The following is a 9,977-nucleotide window of genomic DNA, read 5'->3' as shown; positions in this document are numbered from 1 at the left end:
TTAAGTATCACTTAAAAAAGCACTGAGAAACTCATTTTCGCATTTAAATAGAACTTAAATATAATTCATATTTAAATACGAAGTCAAAAACTGGCTCTTATTGTTTTAAAACCCATTTATAAAAGTATTGTATGCAAAAACGTTTATTAAAGGCATAATTAACTAATGTACTGATTTTTGTCTAAGCTGGCAATGCTTCTCATTTATTTCCCCTTTTTCGTTGTTAGTGTTGCTTTCAATTAGGATAAAATATTCGTTAATTTTCTTTTTTTCATTGATTGTTTTTAGTAATAATAAATTTTTGAAGATAACAACTAATTTATTATAGAAAAAATGTATATCTGATTCTAGTAAATTTATATTAAGCTAAAATGTATTAATGTACAAACTTTTTTATATAGTTTATTTCAATTATTATTAAAAGTATTCGAATGACGAATATTCTGTAATAAAATAAACATCATTGTTATATAATTTATTTTATTAATTTATTTTTATTGACATTTTGTTAAATTTTAACAAAATTTAATGAATTTCTATGTGGAAACACACAGTTATAATTCCGGAGTGGGTATATTAGATTGTGTAGACCTTCTTCGACAATGTTTACACATTGTATTACTATATAGCGTTGCAGGTTAAAAGTAAATGACAAAAATGCCAATCAAATTCACTTGTGAACCTCATGTAGTTCATTGCCGGAGGAATATCAAACAAAATCATATACTATTAAAATGGAACTTATTCGCCAGCGGAATGGAAATTGAGTTTAGCAATTGCAACAGTATCGTCTGTTATTCCAAATTTATCTTTAAAATCCTCTTTTTTAAGATAATAAGTAAAAAGAGTTCCTTAAAATAGGTTTCAAGTAGGGTTGAACCATTATTAAATTTCATATACAGTCAGCGTCTAAAGAAAGTGTACAACTTGTTTTTACATTTAAAACATTTTATTTACATATTAAAAAACAATTTTTTCTCCAGTTCTAGTATATTTAACGAAACATTTAATTGTTCTCTTGCAATATATAAACAAAAAACTAAACTATTTCAACTGCAACAAAAACAGTAACAACAAAACCAAAAATACTCAATTTTTAACGCGTCAGAAAAAAGTGTACACATTTAGAATTGCAATAAGATTTTTCTAGCTACATAAAAAAATATATTGTTATTCTTTATTTTTGCCTAGATTATAATTTTTTGTGGATCTTGCTGTTAGTCTCATGAGATTTTAAGATAGTAGCTTTTCTTGTTTGATCGCGAGAACTTTAAAACCAAAATGGGAAAACAAACTGCAATTGAAACAAGAAAGTAAGTCATCAAATTTAAAAATGAAGGCAAATCGTCACGTGAAATCTCCTCTATAATAGGAAGAAGCCATAATACTGTAAAAAAAAATTATAGACAAACAAAAAAATTTAGAATTTTAGAAGATCAGCAACGTGCCGGAACACCAAAACGCCTTAACAACCTTGAAATACGATCGATTGTGAGAGCAGTGAAGAAAGTATTCACACTAAGTGCAGTAAAATTATGCGAAGAATTAACAGATTCGTCTGGAGTGAGAGTTAGTAACAGTGGAGTTCCGAGAGAATAACCCCACATTTCCAAACGAAATAAAGAGCGACTTCGAGAATTCGCAAACAGGTATAAAAACCAAGAAAATTGTTTTGGAATAATGTGCTGTTTACGGACGAAAGCAAGTTTGAGATTTTCCGAAGTAAAAAAAGGAGTAAAATTTGGAGAAGCAAAAATCAAGAGTTCGACCAAAAAATGTACTATCCACCGTAAAGCATGGTGGTGGTTAGGTGATGGTGTGGGGGTGTATGGCGGCAAGTGGCATGGGAAAACTCATATTTATTGATAGTTTGATGAGCAAAACCGATTACCTAAACATTCTTATAGAAAATATGGAACCCATCATTAGAAAATTAAATCTAGACCGAATCTGGATCTTCCAACAGGACAACGATCCGAAGCATACTTCTTAACTTGTTAAAGAATGGTTGTTGTATCATACACCGAAACAACTGGAACACCCCCCACAGTCACCGAACATTAATCCCATTGAACATCTGTGGGAGAATTTTTACAGACAGATCAGAAAATGAAATATTACCAGCAATGACTCTCTATACGAAATCCAGCAGGAAGAGTGGTTCAAAATCCCAACATAGGTGACATCAAAATTGGTAGAAACAATGCCAAGGAGGCTTGAAACTGTTTTAAAACCCAAAAGATGTCAAATAAAATACTAAACACGTTTTTTTTTCTAATTTCCCTAAACTGTACACTTTCTTTTGACGCGTTAAAAATAGAGTATTTTTGGTTTTGTTGTTACCGTTTTTGTTGCAGTTGAACTAGTTTAGTTTTTTGTTTATATATTGCAAGAGAACAATTCAATGTTTTGTTAAATATACTAGAAGTGGAGAAAAAATAGTTTTTTAATATGTAAATAAAATGTTTTAAATGTAAAAACAAGTTTTACACTTTCTTTAGACGCTGACTGTATTTAACAATGGTTTACTACAAGTGTTTTAAGCTAATTTTCGTTTTTGGATATACTTTTATCGAATTTAGCTTAACAACGGTTAGTAAGCATGTTGTAAGTTTTTTGCATAAGACTGTCATTGTTTAAATTAAATTATTAAATTACTATTAAATTGATATAGTAGGTAGATTTGTATTTTATCCGAAGGAAGAGAAAATTTAAACGATTTTTCTCTGCGATTCTGAGTTCAAGTCCAAAGGAAACAATGTATTCGTGAAAACTGAATGTATGTTAAAGTTAGTTTTCGGTACTTGTTTTTTATGTTCTAGTTTTGTTGTTTTGTAACAACTAAAGGTCTTTATTATCAGCTATACGAAACAAATATTAAGTTCACTAATAGAGAAAACTTCAAGCGGTGAAGTATTAAGTGAACGTTACCAAATTGAAAGCTTAAATATTTAATTGTTATATTATCAAATTGCAAATTGAAAAGTGTAGTGAAACATTTGAATTGGTTTTATTATCTACATTTTATGATTTGTGACTAGAAAAGAAGAGCAGAAAGTAAGTTTTGATATAAAGAAGATACAAAAGTGTTTCAATTCTAATTAATGTGGAAAGTTTTATAGAAATCCCTTTTTGCCCAGAGGAAAATTATATGATATATTGCTTAATTAATAGTTTTGAACTGCAGCTGAGGGGGGAAATTACAACACACTTAAGGATTTTTGGAAATTGGAACGGGAGTCACCGAAGGACTAACGTAAGCGATTTCATGTCGAAGAAAATTTAAAAAAAAGGTAGCAAATATATTTTTTTTATTATTAATAGTGCCTGGGTTAAAGTGGCATCGAGTGAAATTACAAGTTTGTGTATGGCAACAATATCCAAGAAAGCTTTGTAAAGTTCCTCCAGAAAAGCTCACAAATAAGTCTAGGGTAAAAAGGGTAGCAAATTTCCAAACCCATATTAAAAGTTCCTAAATATTAAAAAATTTCCAAACCCATATTAAAAGTTCCTGAATATTAAAAAAACTAAAGACCCAATAGGAAATTTAAGAAAAATAACTGTCAGTAGTGTTTAAGTTAGGAATTAGTTTTAAGTATATTTAAATAACGTTTATTTTAATTTAAGTTTTTTTTGTTAGTGAAATCTTATCATTGTGAGAGGGATCGTTAGATGTAATTTTAAATACGAAAGAAAAATAGAAAAAATTATCTATTATTGTTTATAAGTACCTCAGAGAGCTCTTTTAGGGAAAGTTATTTTAGTTGCAACGTATCGGTCAGGCAGAAGATTTTGAGAGGCCTGCTTTTGTTAATATCTGTACGATCCTATCGTAAGTTTAGGTGTCTATATTTTATGTTTAGGTATGTATTTATTTAGAATAATTTAATTTAAAAATGCTAAGAAAATATATAATAAGTATTATAATTTTTTAGTGTTTATTTTGTTTTTGAGTAGGGTAATTTTAGTTTCAAATATGTTTTAATAAATTACATAAAAATAATGAATAAAATTGAGTAGATAATTTATTGGGGTTATTGAATGATAGGACGTGATGGACGGATTATGGGGTCCGTAAGATAATGGTATTGGATATAATACGGCCATGGTAGGGATTGGGCGATTGGAGAATGTCATCTTTCTCCCTATTTATGTATGTTTCACTCTGTGTATGTTGAGTAGTTATTTGATTTGTGTTGAATTTTATGTTATTTTGTGGCGGACCTCGGCCATCAAAGGGTTGAGAATCACCCCCCGAGGTGAAGCCGCGTGAGCTAGTAGGGTGGTGGAATCCAGAGGCCAACATCAGGTTCGTAACAAATTTCACTTCACTTTCTGATATTATTGAGTTTTTTCTTTCTACCACAAAGTATACAGAGGCGTCATATTTGACAGTTCAAAAACACTAAAATCAGTTTTTTTTGAAATTGTTTCGATAGAAAGAGAAAACAAATTTGCGGTTTAATACCACTGTCTGTATTAAACCGCGTTAAAACAAACAACAATATAAATAAGCACAAAACCAAACCAGTTGAAATTAGACAAATATATTTTTTTGCCGTGTCGCCTCTGTATACTTTGTGCTTCTACTGTAAAGTAACTAAAAGTTGAGATACGACCTCTCTATCAAGGTATATTAATTATAAGGTAGTGTCATCGGCGAATTCAGAATACCGAGCGAATTGGTTATATTTTTTTATATGTAGTTCAAGGCGTATTTAACAAGGTGACAGCAGTGGCGAATTGAAATAAATACAGGCGAATTCACTTATTTTTTATATATAGAATTTGACACACGGGCGTACGGGCGAATATTTTTTATATGTGGAGTTTGACATTTGTGCGTGCTATTTCTGTAATCAGCTGTGCTGCCGATGGCACCTTATTAAATACACCTTGATGTAGTTTGACATTGTGCCTGCATTTGAAGGCGAATTGGCTGTCAGGGAAAATGTCAAAAACAGCTCACAAATAAATCAAAGCGAATTATTGTTAAACAAAAAATGTTTATAAATTTGAATCTATTTGTAATTTAATTTGATGTTTTTAATAGGGTTCTATAAGTCGATTGTTCGAACAATCGAAAAAGTCGAAAGGTCGAAAAGTCGACTTTTTGTTTCAGCTATAGATCCCTAGCAAGCTGCATTTAATAAGGTGCCATCGGCAGCACAGCTGATTATAGAAATAGCACGCACAAATGTCAAACTACATATATAAAAAATATTCGTCAAACTCTATATCAAGGCGAATTTAACAAGGTGACAGCAGTGGCGAATTGAAATAAATACAGGCGAATTCACTTATTTTTTATATATAGAGTTTGACATACGGACGTACGGGCGAATATTTTTTATATATGCAGTTTGACATTTGTGCGAGCTATTTCTATAATCAGCTGTGCTGCCGATGGCACCTTATTAAATGCACCTTGCTCTATATCAAGGCGAATTTATACAAGGTGGAGTCAGTGAAACAGCTGATAATTTTTTTTTTCGCTTTTTGGTTCTAACAACTGTCAAAGCTTGTTTTTATATTTAAATATCTACATATTCTAAGCTTATTAACAAAATATTTATTGTTTACATAAATAAGTAAAGCCCGCACTATTCAATTATCTACACTATATTAAGTTTAAATACTTATTTGTTAAATTTTTCATTTTGTTTTTTTGACATTTGTTAAGACCAATCGTTGTTTTTGTAGAACTGACACCACCTTGTATAAATTCGCCTTCTCTATATATAAAAAATAAGTGAATTCTCCTGTATTTATTTCAATTTGCCACTGCTGTCACCTTGTTAAATACGCCTTGATATAGAGTTTGACATAATGGCGTTCCGGCGAATATTTTTTATATATGTAGTTTGACATTATCGCGTGCTAGTTCTGTAATCAGCTGTTCTCGTGAGGTCACCTTAGTAGATTCGCCTTGCCTTGATCCCTAGCAAGGCGTATTTAACAAGGTGACAGCAGTGGCGAATTGAAATAAATACAGGCGAATTCACTTATTTTTTATATATAGAGTTTGACATACGGGCGTACGGGCGAATATTTTTTATATATGTAGTTTGACATTTGTACGTGCTATTTCTATAATCAGCTGTGCTGCCGATGGCACCTTATTGAATGCACCTTGATCCCTAGTTTTTAAATGATGATGTGGCGAATTCAGGCAAATTCGAGCGAATTAATTAATTTTTTATGGCCATAATTTTATAAAACGCAACGCCTCCATTTTCTTTGCGTTGCATTAAATTGCAGTTTGCAAATCACCGCGTTCAAGCAAGTGACTGCTAGCGTTGTAACATCTGATTCTTACGTTATTGTGATTGCAGTTGTTTGAAATTGTATATTTTATACAACGCAACGATTACTTTTTTTGTCACTTTGACTGTCAAATTTAACGCTTCAATTTTCTTGGCGTTAATTTAAAAAGTGGTCAAATATTCTTAAAAAAAATAACAAATATTTAAACATTTTTAAATATAATTGTTTCTGAAATAAACATACTTATGTAACTACTTTAGGTTTGGACTAGCATCAAATGTCTGCCCAGTACCGCAATTCTATAAGTTTTTATATATTCCTACCGATGTCGTTAAGTAACGAAAAATATCGGTTGCTCTAACGAATTTAATATTCACTAATTGAAGTTAACGATTTCTCTCGGTAATACATATTAACGACGAATATAGTTAAAAATATAAATTTCATTATTTTTAAAATAAAAAAAAAAATTTTATTTATTAAAATGTTCACTGTATTTTCATGTTGGTAGATAAAATTGTACTCGTGTAAATAAATAATCGCATTTATATTTAAATATTCGCGAAACCTACTGAAAACAGAAGAACAAGAGTTTTTTTTCTAAAAATCAAAGTAACCCAGTGTAATCCATATGTCTATGCCACCACAAGTGATCATTGATTCAGAATTTAGATATTTGTTGTTGTAAGGACCGTCGAAAAATTCGGATGAATTTCCTTCTAAGAAAACGGTCTTAAAAACGATTTTTTAGCTTTTATATAAGTTTATACTTGTATCACATCGCTAAATAAATTGCTCACTAGGAAATTTGAATATAGGGATAAACATTATACACTCCAGAAATGTGTTAAATAAGGATATTATGCCCCATATAAAAGTTGCTCTTAAAATTCGAATACTATTTTTTAAAAGCAAATGATAATTAACGCAAGTTAATTTGTATATTTAAAACTCAAATCAGTCTGTATCTAACGAACACAAAAAGGTTGACCAATCGTACTTTCAAAGAACGGCTTATTTTAAATATTTATGTTACAAAACTAACTTCTTAACAATTATCGTTATGGCTTAACTAGAACATTTTATTTGTTGTTAACCTGACAAATGTCATTATTTACCGACTATTTTTAACGAAAATAATCCGTATAATTCAATTCGGAGTATCTCTGAAAGATAAGTATTGTTAACTTATGAATTTTGATAACTTAACAATAAATTTTGTCGTTAAAAAGTTATTGAATTCCGGTACTGAGCTTCCACAAGTATCGTTCTCTACCCCAGCAGAAAACTTCACTTTTATGTTTTTAATATTTATTTTGTTATATTTTTGTGTCTTCTTTGGACAAATATTTTATGGATTCAAAAGTTAATAAACGCCATACAGCTGTTTGGCTTACAGCATTGCCAACACGATATAAGTACATCTTTTTGTATGTTTTTATTTTAAATTTTAGTATCAACTTATACAATGGCAACCAAGGCTACGTAGAGATTTGACAATAGAAGTGACATCGTAATATTTCGGCGTTGACTAAACGCAATGCCGTTTATTTTATATTTTTTGTTACGCGTTCACAACAGCGTTGGTGAAGCGTTTAACGCAAGTGATTTACAAAATTAGGGCCTATATATCGATGGCTTAATATAGAGAGCAAGGTATTAGGGTTCTATAAGTCGATTGTTCGATTGTTCGAACAATCGACTTTTTGCTGAAAAAAGTCGAACAATCGATTATGTTATCTCAAAAGTCGAAAAGTCGATAAAAGTCGAAAATAGTCGATAAAAGTCGAAAAAAGTCGAATAGTCGATAAAAGTCGAAAATAGTCGATAAATGTCGAATAGTCGATAAAAGTCAACTTTTTAGATTGTTAAAAAAATTTAATTGCAACATTATACTTAAACTATTGCAATTTGGTACACTTGCATTTTTTGTAGTGTATGCTAATATAAATAATAAATAAATGTTTATAAATTAAAGTTTTTTTCTACGCAACATTCTTCTATTATCGCCTTGATTCATTTTTATTGCTAAACATTACAAAAGGCGCATCAATAAATGTAGAAACTATGTATTTTTTACAAGAAATGGTAAAAAGTTGAAAATAGTCGGAAAGTCGAAAATAGTCTAATAAAGTCGAAAATAGTCTAAAAAAGTCGAAAAGTCGATTTAACTAAAAAGTCGAAAGTTCGAAAAGTCGACTTTTATAAATTACCAAAAGTCGAAAGTTCGAAAAGTCGACTTTTTAAAAAACGAAAAAAGTCGAAAGTTCGAAAAGTCGACTTTTTAAAAAGCGGAAAAAGTCGAAATGTCGAAAAGTCGACTTTTTGTTTCAGCTATAGAACCCCAGCAAAAAAAGTGAGGAAGAAGATGCAGAATTTTCACAACAAATAGCATGCTTGATGTATTTCCAATTTTGGTGAAAAAGCTATGAATTTTACATTAGCTTGTCATTGGAGGGATGTTGTTCATTTTTGACAACTTTTTACTTAATAAATTCGATGCTTTCGATGCGATTAAATTTCGATTTTAAGGTGTTATTTTAATGTAGGTAGTGGATACCTATATTTTTTGGCATCTTGGATGGAAATATAAATAATAGAAAAAAAGTGATGTAATTGAGCATTTATGAATTGATTTTAATGTAGTTATAAAATTTATGAAACAATGGTTGATTAATTTTAATGATTAAAAAATGTAAAAATTGTTTGTATACCAATTTTTACAGGTTTTAATAAATTTTATAAAATTCAAAAAATGTAGGAAACAATTACATCAACGAAATATTTATAATTCAGTGTCAAATACCCATATTTAAAATCACATCTTCAGAGGTAGAAAAGATTCATTTGCAACTTTAGATGTGATTAAAATGTCATATGTAAAGATGCACTTCCATTATTTTTTGCTGGGACCTTACAAGGTATATTAATTATAAGGTAGTGTTATCAGAACAGCTGATCGTTTTTTTGCTACTATGTTCATTTTTCGCCGTAGTGCAGTATAAATGTCAAACTTTGTTTACATTTTGTAAATGTCAAAGATTGTTTTGCTGTTAAATTCGTTTATGTTTTAAAAACAATAATAATACTACACGAGATTAGTTTTATTTTTAAAAACATCAAATTAAATTACAAACAGATCAAATTTATAAACATTTTTTTGTTTAACAAAAATTCGCTTTGATTTATTTGTGAGCTGTTTTTGACATTTTTCCCTGACAGCCAATTCGCCTTCAAATGCAGGCACAATGTCAAACACAAGGTGCATTTAATAAGGTGCCATCGACCACAATGACCACAAATGTCAAACTACATATATAAAAAATATTCGCCCGTACGCCCGTATGTCAAACTCTATATATAAAAAATAAGTGAATTCGCCTGTATTTATTTCAATTCGCCACTGCTGTCACCTTGTTAAATACGCCTTGGTCAAACTACATATAAAAAAAATATAACCAATTCGCTCGGTATTCTGAATTCGCCGATGACACTATCTTATCAAGGCGTATTTAACAAGGTGACAGCAGTGGCGAATTGAAATAAATACAGGCGAATTCATGCATTTTTTATATATAGAGTTTGACATACGGACGTACGGGCGAATATTTTTTATATATGTAGTTTGACATTTGTACGTGCTATTTCTATAATCAGCTGTGCTGCCGATGGCACCTTATTAAATGCACCTTGCTACCTTATAATTCAAG

This window comes from Calliphora vicina, chromosome 2 (assembly GCF_958450345.1).
Source record: "Calliphora vicina chromosome 2, idCalVici1.1, whole genome shotgun sequence".
NCBI classification, from domain to species: domain Eukaryota; kingdom Metazoa; phylum Arthropoda; class Insecta; order Diptera; family Calliphoridae; genus Calliphora; species Calliphora vicina.
Note: the sequence above shows the minus strand (reverse complement) of the source record.